The sequence below is a fragment of the Xenopus laevis genome, chromosome 6L, assembly GCF_017654675.1.
Source record: "Xenopus laevis strain J_2021 chromosome 6L, Xenopus_laevis_v10.1, whole genome shotgun sequence".
In the NCBI taxonomy this organism is placed as follows: Eukaryota; Metazoa; Chordata; class Amphibia; order Anura; family Pipidae; genus Xenopus; species Xenopus laevis.
Window position 1 is genome coordinate 128,966,301 of NC_054381.1, and position 17,070 is coordinate 128,983,370.

Below are 17,070 nucleotides of genomic sequence, written 5' to 3' on the forward strand. Positions count from 1 at the left end.
TTTCCTGGTCATATCCCAGTGTCTTATTCAAATCAATGCATGGTTACTATGGTAATTTGTACCCTAACAACCAGATTGCTGAAACTGCAAATCAAAGAGTTGCTGAATAAAAAGCTAAATATTTAAAAACCACAAATAATAGAAAATGAAAACCAATTGCAAATTGTCTCAGAATATCACTCTCTGCATAACAGTTAACTCAAATATGAACAATCCCTTTAATACATAAATATTGCTGTGCCATTTGTTATAACTGTGAGTCTCTTGATTCATAGAAATAAAGGTTTTTAAGATAATCGAATTCAACCTACCAATATCCAGCAATTCTATTAAAGGAGTAGTTTATCTTTAAATTAACTTTTAGTATGATGGAGACATTGATATTTTGAGAAAATTTGCAATTGGTCTTCATATTTTTTATATTTTGTAGGTTTTCAATTATGAAGCTTTTCAGCAGTATTTCAGAAGTATTTCAACAGCTATCTGGTTGCCTAGGATCTTATTTACCCTAGCAACCGGCCAATGATTTTAGTTTTGGAATGAGAGACTTGAAGATAATTAGTAGAAGGTCTAAACAAAAGATGAAATATGAGAAGATATGTAATATAAAATTAACAATAAAAATAAGATTGTATCTTCACATAGCATTTGTTATTTTGGCTTCTGAGGTTAGTGACCCCCATTTGAAAGCTGGAAGGAGACAAAATAAAAAAGACAAATCAAACTAAAGAATAAAAAATGAAGTCCAACTGAAAAGTTTCTAGGAATAGGATATTCTATAACATACTAAAAGTTAATTTAGAGGTGAATCACCCCTTGAAGAACAACATGGGGTATGGAGGATCAAGGGAGGGAATTGTAAATTAGTTTTATAAAAAAGCCTTTCCAACTGCCAACTCAGCATTGTATTTTTAATTTACCCTAACAGTGTACTATCTGGTTAGGGAAGGTTCTATAAGGTAAGAAGTGTCCATAAGCCTGAGAACACTGAGCACGTTTTCTTTTGCTGGTGATTGCCAGTTACCCCTTAGATCCAAATATATTCTGGGTATGAAGTATGCACATCTTTGGAAAATAACTTTTTTATGCACTATGGGACACACCTTTCATGCTTTTCTTCATCTCGCATATAAACATTTAGGGGCAAATTTACTTAAGGTCGAATATCGAGGGTTAATTAACCCTCGATATTCGACTGTCGAAGTTAAATCCTTCGACTTCGAATATCGAAGTCGAAGGATTTAGTGATATTCGTTCGAACGATTGAACGAAAAATTGGTCGATCGAACGATTAAATCCTTTGAATCGTTCAATTCGAAGGATTTTAATCCATTGATCAAACGATTTCTGTTCGACCAAAAAAAGATAGCAGAGCCTGTGGGGACCTTCCCCATAGGCTGACATTGACTTCGTTAGCTTTTAGGTGGCGAACTAGGGAGTCGAAGTTTTTTCTTAAAGAGACAGTACTTCGACTATCGAATGGTCGAATAGTCGAACGATTTTTGGTTCGATTTGTTCGATTCGAAGGTCGAAGTAGCCCATTCGATGGTCGAAGTAGCCAAAAAAAACATTCGAAATTTGAAGTTTTTTTCCTCTATTCCTTCAGTCGAGCTAAGTAAATGGGCCCCTTCATCTTGAATTATAGGGTGACTAATGAATGCATTTGTTTTATTAATTAAACCTAGTTTTGATTTTGTGTTTGATTTTATATTTTTTAGATTTTCTTACTGAGTTAACAGGGTGCAGTTAGCAATAAAGCTGGGCATATCACATATGGTACAGTGGGTTGTGTTTACTCCCTTTTTATTAATGAAAAGAATAGGATTGTTTAGGGCTAAAGAATCCATCACCCAATCTTTTAAATCTCATTGCTCCAGATATTGTGGTTTTCATCCTGCCCGGCAGCAAAATGCACCACGATCCATTTCTGCTGCCCTTTACCTTCAAGCAGTGAATTAAATATTGAAACATCTGATATAAGAGGCTGTTACTCACCTTTGAATGAAGCAATTAATGCTATTTTATTTACATTTTAGCTGTAGTGAGCAGGGGCCATGTTAACAATATGGCTACATGTCTGTTTTGCACAGAAATGTTTCCATCATGGAAAAGACACCAGCAAACACAGATTGTTTCAGTTTGGTAAAAAGACAAGGCAAATAAATGGCAAGATTGTAGAAAGAACAAGGTTTAGTTTTTGTTTCCCGATTTCATCCAAACAAATGTTGGCAAAGCGTTTAGTCTTCCAAAAGAGGGCAGTGTGCCTGCATGCAATTTCCTAATACAAAGGAGGCATGCAAAGGAAAGAAAGACCTTGGCGAATTCTCATGCCATTTCTCTGAAACATGATAATGTTCGTTTACTAGGAGTCTACTTAATATCTCTCAGCTATTATGTCATCTCTATATTTTATCTGGCAGTTTTCAAACTCAGCACTTTTTGTGCAACTACTACAATGTCTTAAAGGTCAGACATTGCTGGAAGAATTCTAGGGGCTAGAATAAACCAAAGTGTAAATAGTAGATAAATGGGCATCATCATCTTTTGCACACTGGACATGTTTCTATAATTATATTATTTCAGGAATAGCCAACTTTTTTACTGGGATACTAATACCAGCATCCTATGCTCACCTTCCAGCAGATATGATTCCAGTTCACCAACCCTAGAGATATTGGTTAGTGTTCTACAGTAGCACATGATTTAAGCAAATATGTTTAACATATTCTTCTATCAATTTGGGTTATTTATAAAACGTACATTAGGCGCCCTTGTATGTGAGTCTGTAACTGGAGAATGCAGTTCAGAAAGAGATCAGGGATAGGCAACATCCAACATTTAAAGGTAGACGGGTCTTTCTATTATTAGCATTTAAGGGGTGGTTCACTTTTAATGTGTTATAGGGTGACAAATTCTAAGCAACTTTTCAATTAGTCTTCATTATATTTTTTAGTTTAGTTTTTCAATTATTTGCCTTTTTCTTCTAATTCTTTACAGCTTTCAAATGGGGGTCACTGACCCCATCTGAAAAACAAATGCTCTGTAAAGCTACACATTTAGGGGCAGATTTATCAAGGGTCGAAGTGAATTCGAGGGAATTTTCAAAGTAAAATAATTCGAAGAAATTTTTTGTATACTTTGACCATCGAATAGAATACATACGACTTCGAATTCGATTTGAAGTAAAATAGTTTGAATATTCGACCATTCGATAATTGAAGTACTGTCTCTTTAAAACAACATTGATTTCAATACTTTGCCAAATTAAACCTGCCGAAGTGCTTTGTTAGCCTATGGGGATCTTATAGAGCATTTTTCTACGTTTTTTGAATTCAAAGAAAAATCAGTCGATGGATGGATGAAATCCTTCGAATTGTTCTATTAGAAGGATTTCATCGTTCGATAGAACGATTTTACCTCGACCGCAAATGGCCAAAGTCGATGTAAAAATACTTAGACTTCGATATTCGAAGTCGAAGTATTCCAATTCGATGGTCGAATTTCGAAGCTTTTTCTGCTTCGAAATTCGGCCCTTGATAAATCTGCCCCTTATTGTTATTGCTACTTCTTATTACTTATTAGGAAATCACTGAATTCAGGATTCAGTTTGGGATCCTTCAGCCCGGGAAAACCGAAACACAATCCTAATTTGCATATGCAAATTAGGGGTGGGGAGGGAAATCGCGTTACTTTTGTCACAAAACAAAGAAATAAAAAATGTTTTCTCCTTTCAACCCCTAATTTGCATAGGCAAATTAGGGTTCTGAATCTTTTGCGAAGGATTCGGGGGTTTGGCCGAATCCTAAATAGTGGATTCGGTGCATCCCTATTACTTATCTTTCTATTCAGATCCTCTCCTATTTATATTCCAGTCTCTTATTTAAGTCAATGCATGGTTTCTAGGGTAATTGCAAACTGGAGAGCTGTTGAATAAAAAGCTAAAATAATAAAAATAATACAATAACATAATAAAAAAATTAAACCCAATTGCAAATTGCCTCAGAATATTACTTTCTACATCATACTAAAAGTGAACAAGCCCTTTAAACATCCTACAATATAAAAGCAAACTTGAGGGTAATAAATGGGGTTCAGAATTGCACCAGTCAAAAAGCCATTCAATAAAGTACATGTGCCTACCTGTGCTCCTCTATATTTTTGCAGTTGGACTTGCAGAACAGGGTGCAAAGTGCAAGGATGCAAGGAAGTACCTGTATCTGTTTAATTGCTTCTTCCCCTATGCATGTTGCCCCAGTAAGCACTTAAGTTAATTGAATCAAGAGCAAACATCATTTCTGATGCCACAAACTGTGATACCCCCATGTTAAAGGGGTGGTTCACTTTCAGCTCACTTATATTATAGAATGGCCTGTTCTAAGCTACTTTTCAATTCCTCTTCATTTTTATCTTTATTTATAGTATTTGAATGTTTTGCCTTCTTCTTCAGACTCTTTCCTGCTTTCAAATCACCAAAATACTATTGCCCTGTGAGTGAGGCTACCATTTTATTGTTACTTTTTATTACATATGTTTCTATTTAGGCTCTCTCCTAATCATATTTCCGTCTCTCTTTCAAACCACTGCCTTGTTGCTATGTTAAGTTGGACCCTAGTAACCAGCTGCAAACATTCCAAACAGGAGAGCTGCTGAATTAAAGGTTAAATGATTCAAAATCCACAAATAATCCAAAAAAAAAAAAGATCAATTTCAAATTGTCTCAGAGTATCACTCTCTGCATCATACTAAAATTTAATTTAAAGGCGAACAACCCCTTTATGATGAATGTTACTAGCTGTACTAAATCTTGTACCCATGTTGACAAATCCTCTGCAAACTGCACAGCGCACAAATGCAGTGTGCTATGTACACTAACTAAGCATTACTCTGCTGACGAGACAGGTATAGATAGCAAGGATGATCTTTAGATTTTTTTTAAATATTGCAGGCCTATGTCAAGATATTTGAAAATATATTTCAATATACTTGATACCCATTTAAGCAGACAGTGTCAAATTATTCTCTTTAGTATGGTTATCCTTTAAATATTCATTTACACTCTCGCACCAGCACAATTAGATTATAAAGTCACATGATCCGCTGGAATTGCCCACAAACCTGGAAAGTACCTACAGGCTATTTAAGAAATGACACTTCATTAAACTGCAAACTGACACAAACCACCCACTTACTTAAATGTCTGTACTTGCATTGTGTTCAGCAATAATCCACAGTGAATGTCAAAACAGCATTCATCTCAAAGAACTGGATCGGCTTCATTTCTAATGTCCAAATCAGGGCATGTGATCACTGCAGAGTCATGCTGGAATTATCAACAGAGGCTGTAAGATCAGGATGCTGACACCTTGCAAGCTTTACTCCCCTTCTATAGTTTTCCTCCACAAAAGAAAGAGAGTGTTTCATTAACCCTATAGTAACTGTAGATGTAGCACCGGACCAGATTTTTCTAGGGTTTTAGGTTTACAAGACCTGTATAGATGATATTTTCAAAGGGGTTGCTCACCATTAAATTTTAGTATGATGCAGAGACTGATATTCAAACACAACTTGCAATTGGTTTTCATGTATTATTATTTGTGGTTTTTGAGTTATTTAGCTTTTTATTCAGCAGCTCTCCAGTTTGCAATTTCCACAATCTGGTTGCTAGGGTCCCAATTACCCTAGCAACCATGTATTGATATTTATAAGAGACTATGAATATGAATAGGAGAGGTCCTGAATAGAAAGATGAGTGATAAAAATTAGCAACAACAAAAAGGGGGTTATTTAATAACTCAAATTTTTAGATAAAGATAATAAAAACTAGAATTTATCAAGATTTATTATACCATGAAGTTGCAAAGTCCGAATTCCAAAATTCTAAAGCCTGTTGAGGTCATGTAGAAGTCAATGTCAGATGTCCCTTTTACAATTTGAAGATATCGTGATCTCCACTGGGTTTCGTGTGATAATTGGAAAAATTTGAGGTTTCTGGGCGATAACCCAAAAAGATTGAGTCATTCGGGTAACAAATGCAAACATTATTTACACTATTTAGGTTTTTACTTAAACTTATTGAGTCTTTTCCCGACCCAACTTTTTTTTTGTTATTTTATTGATAAATAAGTTAAAATTGTGGAATGGAGTTAGATTGAGCGTAGTTTAATAAAAATATGAGATATATTCGAGTTTTAGCCTTATATGGCAGTTGTTTTTAGTTGGGGTCACTACCCTCATTTGAAAGTTGGAAAGAATGGCTTCTGAAAAATGCAGAAGTAATGGGAAAGATTCATTATTATGACTATAAGTATAAAGGATGCATCTGGGCCCAGGAATCAAAGGGAACCCAATGGGTACACGGATGTTGGCTCTTCACAACACAATGTTTCAATGTTAAGAGGCTAAAGCAAATCCTGCATGAAGGCTTCAGTGAATAGGTCAACAGAAGTAAGAAATGCCAGAAATGTATGAGTATGAGACCCCAAATTAGAGTTAATGTGTGATATTTTCTAGAGAGCACATTGCACTTCATGTAGCAGCAAAGACAAAGTCTTGGTGGTATGTGATACCTACCTCTGATACAGCTACAGGTATGTCATCTGTTATCCAGAATGCTCAGGACCTGGGGTTTTGCAGATATCGGATGTTTTCGTAATTTGGCTCTTCATTTTGCAAGACAATCATGTAAACAGATAACCCCAATAATAAATAAATAAACCCAATAGACTGGTTTTGCTTCCAATAAGGAGTAATTATATCTTAGTCTGGATCAAGTACAGGGTACTGTTTTATTATCACAGAGAAAAAGGATTATTTGGATAAAATAGAGTCTATGGGAGACCTTTACGTAATTCGGAGCTTTCTGGATAATGATTTCAGGAATAACGGATCCCATATCTGTACATTATTTTGAACATACTATACTGTATAACTGTATTCAGTAGCAGGAGTTCCCAACCTTTCGTACCTGTCAGCCACATTCAAATGTAAAAACATTTTAGGAGCAACACAAGCATTACAAAAAGTTCTTGGGGATGCCAAATTTGGGCTGTGATTGGCTATTTGTTAGCCCCTATGTGGACTGGCAGCTACATGAGGCTCTATTTGGCAGTACACCTAGTTGTTATGCAACCAAAAGTTGCTGCCCAGCCTAGAATTAAAAAATAAGCACCTGCTTTGGGGCCACTGAGAGCACCATCCATGGGGTTGATGAGCAACATATTGCTTGCAAGCAACTGGTTGGGGATCATTGATGTTACCTAACGTCACTCCCTTAAACCCCCTTGCGTGGTACAGAGGGATTTTGGATGCTCAAATGTTTTTCCCGCAGATTGCTTTATTTGCTTGATACCACAAGTTACTTAACTGGACAATTTTTAAAGAATGTGGACTTGTGACATGCTCATTTGCACTACCTGAAATTCAGGTACACCTGTCAATTATGTCCTAGACATGGCAACCTTTTCATTGAAGGGTTTGAATGCTATTTAACTGTGAAAAATACATTAACAAACACTCCAATGATTCTTAAAAAATGCATTCTTCAAATTCTAAAAGCAGGTGTATTTAGGCAAATACGAGAAAAACAGTATATTTTTATTTAAATATTCTTTTGCACGAATGCACATCACATGTAATGTATATTAGAAATGACTTCTAAATACCTCTAGGAGCAAATATGCCGGGCATCTCTCTGAATAACAGAATCATTACTGGCAATATTTAAACGTAAGATTCCATAAAAGTGTTATCAAAATTGACAATATGGAGGTATGTCCTTAATAACTTTTGTCCCATATTCACTTCTGCTGCTCTTTGATGGACTCTTTTGGGCAGTGTTGGACTGGCCCACTGGGATACCAGGAAAAGTCCCGGTGGGCCAAGGTGTCAGTGGGCCCTTATGCTGCTAGACATTTGGCCAATTTCATGGCCATTCCCAAATTCTATGAGAACAAAGAGGCTAAATAGATGGAATAATAGATTATAGTATGTAAAAGAAAGAGACTAGGAGAATAAAGGTTGAGTGAGGAGAGGAAGAATAATAGTACTAAGAGTGGGCCCCTGGTCTAAGATTAATTGGTGGGCCCCTAGTCAAAGGTTTTTGGGTGGGCCCCTGGTGTCCCAGTCCGACACTGCTTTTGGGAGAGATGACAGTTTAAAGCAGCCATAATTAAAATCTGCTAATTTGGAGAGGTCACTAAACAAGCGGATCTTTATCTGATATGGCCACCTTGTGTTGTGCCTCATAATAGGTGCCAATGCAGGCCATTGGGAGAGGACAATGTGGTACTTGTCCTGATGGGATTAGACCTTTCCAATACAAAACCAATTGCAAATTGTCTCAGAATATCACTCTATGCATCATACTAAAACTTACTTAAAGGTGAACATCCCTATTTAATTGGTAGGGTTTCTTCTGACAGGTATACAGACTGCAGTGTGGCCCTGACTGTTATATGATGAACTAGAGGGACCATGTGATTTGTGGGGCATTATTTCAGAAAAAGAAACACTTCTTAGATTTCTTCCCCAAAATTTGATTGACTTAAGATGTATAGGAACATGCAAAGTCAATGATTTTCTGCAATTCCTTTAATATAGCACAAATATTTTAACCATGTGAGCTATGCCGTTCCAATCCACCAATATGTTCAGGCTCACTTAGACTTGAGTCGTGCATCATTAAAGCTGCATCATTAAAGCTGGACAAAGTCACATTCCTTATGGAGTCTAGCATTATGAATCCACATTATTTCTTGTTTCCTTCAATTAGAAAAAATTTGAGAGAATCCCAAAATTACCCCCCACCCCAAACTCCAGCCTAGGGGGCAAATTTACTAAAAGGCGAAGTATCTAACGCTAGCGAAAATTTGCCAGCATGATGTAATTTTGCCACTTCGCCGATTTACTAACGGTGTTGGCGTAAATTCGCTAGCGAAGTGGACCTGCTCTAGTGCTACTTTGCACCCTTACACCAGGCGAAGTTATGCTCTGGCAAAGGGACGTAACTATGCTAATTCACTAGGTTGCAGATTTTCATGAACGTTACCTCTTGCGCCAGGCTTCACTTCGTCACCTCAGACCAGGCGAAGTGCAATAGAGTAGATAGGGATGGTCCAAAAAAAGTTGAACTATTTTCTAAGTCCCAAAAAAATGCTGGCATCTTTTACTTTTTATAGGGTGATAGGCTGAAAAAGATCGAATATTTTTTTTGGGTACCCTCCTTCCCCCCTACATTTGATAACATATGGCACCTAAACTATACAGTGGGCACATGTGTTGGGCATTAGAACACATTTATTAAGGTTCCCTGGCCTTGTGTAGTGTAATGTGTTTGCTGCTGCATATACGGCCATTGTCTGCACGCCGTATGCAAATTCGCCGTATGCGAAGCTAACTCTGGCACAACTTCGAAGGTATGTAAATTTGCCCCTAGGTGAGATGGCAAGTAAAGTGATTACTGAATGTAGCATTAAAATGCCTATAATTTGTAATCTGTCCACCGGGGGGCACTGCTCCTTAGAATCCGTCCATGGTATTATGTTTTTTGCAAGAGAGTAATATTAATAACAAAATATATCTATAGATCAGGAATATCCTATGCTGAATTGTTTTACTGAATATTTTTTTTATTAAAATTAAAAATGTAACCTTCCTTGTCCTTTCACTTCCAGAATGTTATTTTCTGCCTTGTGATTACTCACATCACACTTTTTTTTTTTTTTTTTTGTGCGTTAAAGGGAATTTGAGTTTGGAGGAATCTGAGGTGGAGGGAATTGGTATCTAGGCCAGCAGAGCACAGATGTAGGTTTAACATTAGATACAGTAACTTGAGATCATTCATAATTTGGGAGTGGGGACAGCTGGCAGTCCCTGAGTGGGATCCCATCAAAGGTGCATCCAGTAGTGACTAGTGGGTGTAGGGGTGGGGGCAGATGACTGTGGATTTTGTGAATTCATGACTACAGCTGCTTGTTTTGCAGTATTTGCTACATTGTATTCTGTAATTGGGTCTCATGAACGGAAGCAGACATGATTTATCCACTTGTACTAACTTGTTCATTTTTCTATGAGTTCCTTTAATTAGATTTGGCATGACTGAAGGAGACCATTAAATTCCCGTGCAACATAGCAGCTTAAAGTGGCCATAGATGCACCAATAATATCGTATGAAGCCAATTTTTGTAGGATATTCGGTGTGTTTATGGTGAGAGAAGAGCTGACTGATATCGGCAGAAGACTTGGAGTTTGGTCGGCTCATCGATCGGGCAGTGGGAAAATTTTGATCGGGTGCATTTGAAGGAACACAAACAGCAGACATTGTTAGTGTTGAATTGTCAGATACTGGTATTGTTTCTACCTGTATATCTATAACGAACAATCTTTCCTGGAAACATTTTTTCCAGGAAAGATCGTAATTGTAACATCTATGGCCACCTTTAGTAATTGAGTTAGATGTGCGTTGCAGTACTCTCTACTGCGTTATGTTCAGCCATGCAGCATGCACCCAATTTCATTGGGAGGGTCACCTTTTAGTTAACGTTTATGACCAATTCAATTGGTCTTCATTATTTACAGTATTTTATATAGTTTTTGAATTATTTGTCTACTTCTTCCGTCTCTTCCCAGCTTTCAAATGAAGGTCACTGACCCTAGTAGGCAAAAACGATTGCTCTGTGAGGCTACAATTTTATTGTTACTTTTTATAATTGCTGTTTTTATTCAGTTCCTCTCCTGTTCATATATCAGTCTCTCATTTAACCGTGCCCTGGCTGCTAAGGCTATTTGGATCCTAGCAACTAGAAAGCTGCCAAAATACCAAACTGGAAAGATGCTGTACAAAAAGTGGCATATTTAAAAAGCTACAAGTAATAAAAAACATTACAAATTGTCTCAGAAAATTACCCTCTTTCTATAGCATAATAAAAGTGAACCCCTTTAACAAGGAAATAAGGCATTCAGCATGCTGATTTTATATGCATTTTACAGGGATGAGATTGCAATCCTAGGGATCTTAAAATGGTCCACCACAACAAATATTTCTTACTGATCCTGGCAGGTATGCTATAAACCATCTGTAGAGAATCTGTATCCATGGCAGGTAATAGAGCACCCATATAATATAAATAAATGCAATTATTTAGAGAAGACATGTTCTTTGTGCACAGTAAACATTGCCTTTACACACGACTTCTAATCACTTATATCTATTCAAAAGGAAAAGATGACAAAACCAAAACAATAATTAATTAATAATTTAATTAATAAATATATTTAGTTCAGTAACGTCTCATACTGAATTGCATGTGGACATGATACCTGCTAGAACACAAATTTCTCAATATTAAGATCAATTAATAATTATAAGAGTGATGTCTGTATGTTCACCCTGTGTGTGAATTTTCTCAGGGTTTTTCCGGTTTCCACACACCGAATACATATAGGCAGGTTAATTGGCTTCCAATTCTTCCCTACTGTATGTGTGAATGCAACAGGGTTCTTATATTGTAAGCTCCATTGGGGCAGGGACTGATGTGAATGATGTATCTTTGTGTAAGCAATGTGTAAATATGTTGTGCTTTATATAATAACAAATAATAATTAGTGATGGGCGAATTTATTCGCCAGGCGCGAATTTGCGGCGAATTTGCGCGATTCGCCACCAGCGAATAAATTCGCGAAACTCCCGCGAAAATTCGCAGAAAAAAATTCGCCGGCGTCAAATTTTTTTTTCGAAAAACGTACGCCGGCGTCAAAAATGGGCGCCGGCGTCGGAAAAACGGGCGCCGGCGTCAAAAATGAGACGCCGGCGCCGTTTCGCGAATTTTTCGCCGTTTCGCGAATTTCCCGTGAAATTCGCGAATTTTTCGGCGAAGCGAAACGGCGCAAATTCGCCCATCACTAATAATAATGCATAAATGGAAAACTCCAATTTCACTCCAAACATTCCAAGTAAGCAGTCCAAACTTAATATAGATATGGGACCTATTATCCAGAATGCTCTGGACCTGGGGTTTTCAGGATAAAGGATCTTTCTGTAATTTGGATCTCCATACATTAAATAAACCCAATAGAATGGTGTGCCTCTAATAAGGATTTATTATATATCAGTTGGTATTAACTACAAGGTACCTTTTTGTTGTTACAGAGACAAAGAAAATCAAGTTTAAAAATCTGAATTATTTGCTTTTAAATGGAGTGTATGGGATACAGCCTTTCCTGTGATTTGGAGCTTTTAGATAACTGGTTTCTGGATAACGGATCCCATTCCTTTCACATTTAAGAATGCTGCAGTAAAAACCTTGGCTACCAATGCCAAATCAGTAATCTTGTTGTTATCTAATTGAGCTATTGTGTTTGTGTTCAGTATTGCTTTAAGAATGAATCCCAGATCTTCCTGGACTACAACTCTCTCAATGCCTGAACTCTAATTTATCCAGAAAACGGAGTCATAAAGTAGGGTTCAACTTAATAACAGTCTACAGAGGTGGATATCCAGGATGCTGGATATTATGTTAATATATACACTCATTATGTGCCATGATAGTTCAATGTGGATTGTTTGGAATCTACTTTGGACACCAGTCTGAAGTAAAAGAATGCAGACAATCCATTGATTTTGTTTGGGAAAACATAATTTGCTTTCACTGAACCGTAAGGGAAAGAAAGACAGAGGCCAATAATGTTGACAAAACTACTGTACTGGCAGAATACTCTGTCTGGAATGGGCATGTTTATGCACATGGGCCTTCTCATTCATTTTTGTCGTTTAAAAAGAATAAGGAAATGATGTTGAACAATAGGGCAATTGTGGTCTTTGTGACCAATTGGTTTCACTGCAGCAACACAAAAGGTGAATGGCAAAGCAGGTAAAGGAATGGTTTTAGATTTCACGTTATAATAATTGTTTAGAAGATCAAAAAATAGACTACACAAGCATCAGCTTCAAAGATGCATATATATATATCTACCTATAATCTTATATACCTTAAAGGGAGCCCCTGCGGAGCAGTGATGTATGGTATAAATAACAGGCCATTGAAGCACTGCAGACATAAACTCCTCAGTAAAAGAGACCACTTCACATTTCATTTTTTATTTTTCTGGGATATGTGGGATTGTGCAAAGTTTTCCTGACTGGGATGAGGTGTGCATATTTGGGGCTTTATGCTTTTCAAATCAAAGGATGAACAACTTGATAGATGACTGATATAGCATGGAAACGTTGCTGGCTTCCTAAAATAATAATAATTGGAGTAGATAATAATCTTGGTATATCTGAAGGGGTAATTTACAAAACACTTGGGTGCATGTGCACTAGCACTAAGGGGATGCAAGTACAGTGTGTGCTCATCAAGAACTTGCACCCAGGGGTGTGCTGCTCTTTACTCTGAGCTCTGCATCAAAAATCTACTACTCTATACAAAGTGCAGCATCAGGTGGTGCACCCAGGAGAGTATTTAGGTCCGGTGTTGCTCTAGGCACCTAACATGTAGGTATACCTTCTGTACATACCCATGACCTCAGGAGATGTTACGTCACTGTGCAGTGTGCATGTGAATAACTTCATTTCCACCTCAACAGTGACCCCCCACCTCTGCATGTGTGCTTTTATTTATATAGTGCTGTTTGTGTATGCTGTGCTGTGCACAATGCACTAATAAAACCAGACAGAGAACAATACATTAATAGAATACCATTTGTCCTTATCATATTAAACAGAAATGGAATAGACCATTTAAAACCCAATGGCATAAAAAATTAAATGCTGCAAATGAAACCATACAACAGCCCCACATGCAGGCAGCATGTAAGATTTATTAGCAGGGCATTTTCTCATTACTCATTCTCACACATTCCAGTACAGCAGTGATCCCCAACCAGTAGCTCGTGAGCAACATGTGGCTCTCCAACCCCTTGGATGTTGCTCCCAGTGGCCTCAAAGCAGTTGCTTATTTTTGAATTCCAGGCTTGGAGGCAAGTTTTGTTTGTATAAAAACCAGGTGCACTGCCAAACAGAGCCTCAATGTAGGTTGACAATCCACATAGGGGCTACTAAATGGCCAATCACAGCCTTTATTTGGCACCCCAAGAACATTTTTCATGCTTGTGTTGCTCTCCAACTCCTTTTACTTCTGAATGTTGCTCACGGGTTCAAAAGGTTGGGGATCCCTGCAGTACAGTAACATTCACACCAATTATTCGGTGTACCCCCTTACATGCAGGAAAAATAACTGGGATGTATGTGCCATGGCTGCAGGGGCAGCAGACTAATTGGATGGGGGTAGTAGGGCAATGTGCAACAGCTTGGACAGCTTGAGGCTTATATAGCTGATTCAATGCATTCTAATTCTGCACTCTGAATGAGTGTGCAGCTTTGGGGGGTTGCCCTTGGGTACCTATGCAATAGATTACTTTTTTTGTAATAAAAATAAAAATTCTTCCCAGAGGCTGGGAGACTTGCTGGGCAAATCCAACAGGTGGAGCTGAGGGAGTTTGAGGCGCATTGCACCACATCTTGGATGGAAGTGATTTCACATATAACAGAAAGTGATGTCATGTGCAGTCATGAGTGTGATATCACTCCCGTGCGTTGGGTGTGCACTTAGGTCTGGGGGCTAGGGTGGTACCAGACTGAAACACAGTGCTGCTTGTGATCAGTGGTCATGCAGGAATACAGTAGGTTTTGGTGTGGAAACGCTGTATGTGTCCTGATGCAGGGTTGGACTGGACTGGTGGGACACCAGGAAAAACCCGAAGGGCCCCACCAACCCAGACCCACTCCCACTTTGCTGTCCCCTGACCATCCCATGCCCCCAACCATGTGGCAAAAAGTGAAAACCAGGTACGAACTTGGGGAGAGGGGGTGGAGGGGGTTGAGGCACCACGTGACCCTCATGGCTGAGGCGGACTCCCATTCCATATCTGTGCTGATGGGCTTATCCATCAGTGCTCATACATTCAAGGAATGTAAGGTAGCGGATGGACTTTTCTCTGGGGTATATAAATGCCCCATTTGCCATTAGCCTAAAGAGCAATGGGCAACAAAGAGGGATGGCATAAGAGGTGCAAAAGATGCAACAGAGCTGTCATAAAAAAACAAAAAAACAAGGTTTGAGTGGTAGTAAAATGTGGATAATGCAAGTTCTTAGCATGAATTGAGAAATTGTTTTCAAACCAACTGATTTATGACCACATGTATGTATGCTATTTAGCAATATAAAGTAATAATCTCATATTATGGCAAGGTACTTACGTGCTACATGCTGCAAACAACAACAATTAAGCAACATTCAGGAAAATTGTGCTCTGGAAGCTCCAGATAAGTTACACAGATAATAAGGCCTGATAAATGGTAGAAATATTACACAAAGTAGGGTGGTATCCATATTTATCAACATTGTGTAAGACGCCTGTTGGGAAGGAAATTGGTGGCAGACATGCCTTATTTAGAGACTGAGATTCATAACTAGAGATAAAAGCATATCAGGAGTCTTAGGGTAAAGCAGATGTGCTCGTTGTAGTCATCTATGGCACGGATGATGCCAATGCACATGGATCAGCAAACGATTAAGACATCAGGAGCGATCACTACGCCTTACAGATGGCTCAATGGTTTGCACCTGTTTCCCCCAGTGTTATAAATGTCTGGAATGGATTATTCTGGCTTGTCTTAGCTGCATTTTCACCTTTCCGCACCATGACGTTATGTTGCAACATCTTTGCTAAGAAGTAAGAAACCTTTGGCTCTGTGCAGCAAGAGGTCAGGAAGGGAAAGTCATCTGCCAAGTGCTCCCTTTTTACTCACAACTTGCATTTGTCTTGGCAGTGATTGTTAATGTTTATCAAGGGATTCTCTTTCTGGATTGCAGCCATGGGACAATTGAGCTGTTCTAGAGAATCGCTCATATTTTTGTTCATGTTGTTGATTTACTTATGATCTGTGGGAGCTGTGAGAAGGACATTCTGCTATTTTGTTCCGTTCCATGTGCAACTGATCTATTGCTCTAGTCCTACTTATTATATACTACTTTTACTGTTAACTTCTCGCATTTAACTCTCAAATCATAGTTGAGTCTCTTTCTATTTAAATCAAACGTAACACCCCTTATCATCCACATGCTCTAAGCCAATGCACTTAACTTAGTGTAATAGGCAGGCAATTATGGAAAACCCAAGCTATTGGAAAATGAAGCAGGAGACCGATTATACGTAAATCAGATTACTCTACACACTGCAAATTATCTCTTGGATGTGCATTCTTGTTTCTCCATTCAAGAAATCCTTAGTGAGATAGCATTAAATTGCACTGACATCTTGATTCATTATGGTTTGGAATTACGTACTGAGTCAGCAGCATCTGTCAGCCGCAGAATTCTGGATGGGAGTTATGCCATAAGGCTTCACTTGGGCTGAACATATTGTATTCATATAGGGGGAGTTGTATAATAGCACATTTCTTTTTAGGTGAAAACATTTGAGCATTGTGTAATACAATAATTGGCATCTCCCTCGCGCTACTGCAAACTGTATTCTTTGAACCAGAATACAGTTCAGCATCTTCTGGTAGTCAAAGTATAGCACTAATACTAGATGTGTCCTGTGAATTGTAATAACAAGGTACCAAGATACCAATGTAATTTGTACAAATACATACATAGTATAAACAATGCTGTATTTCGCGACACAGCACCCCAAGGCCACATGGTCCCACCGGCGGCCGCATCTTGCGCGCACACCTCCCGAGGATGCACTCTCAGGGCTTTTTATTTTAATTGTAGTTTATTTCAACGTTTCGGCTCCTAACTCAAGCCTCAGGACGGCTTGAGTTAGGAGCCAAACGTTGAAATAAACTACAATTTAATAAACTTAAATTCTCTCTCTCTCTTAAAATATATATATTTTTACTTAGGTGCAGATTTATCAAAGGTCGAGGTGAAGTTTCAAAGTGAAAAACTTCCAATTTCGAGATATATTTTGTGACTTCGACTAGGGAATAGTCATACTTCGATTCCAAGTTGAAAAAACTTTTTTTTTTAAGTACTGTCTCTTTAAAACTTCAACTTCGACCAT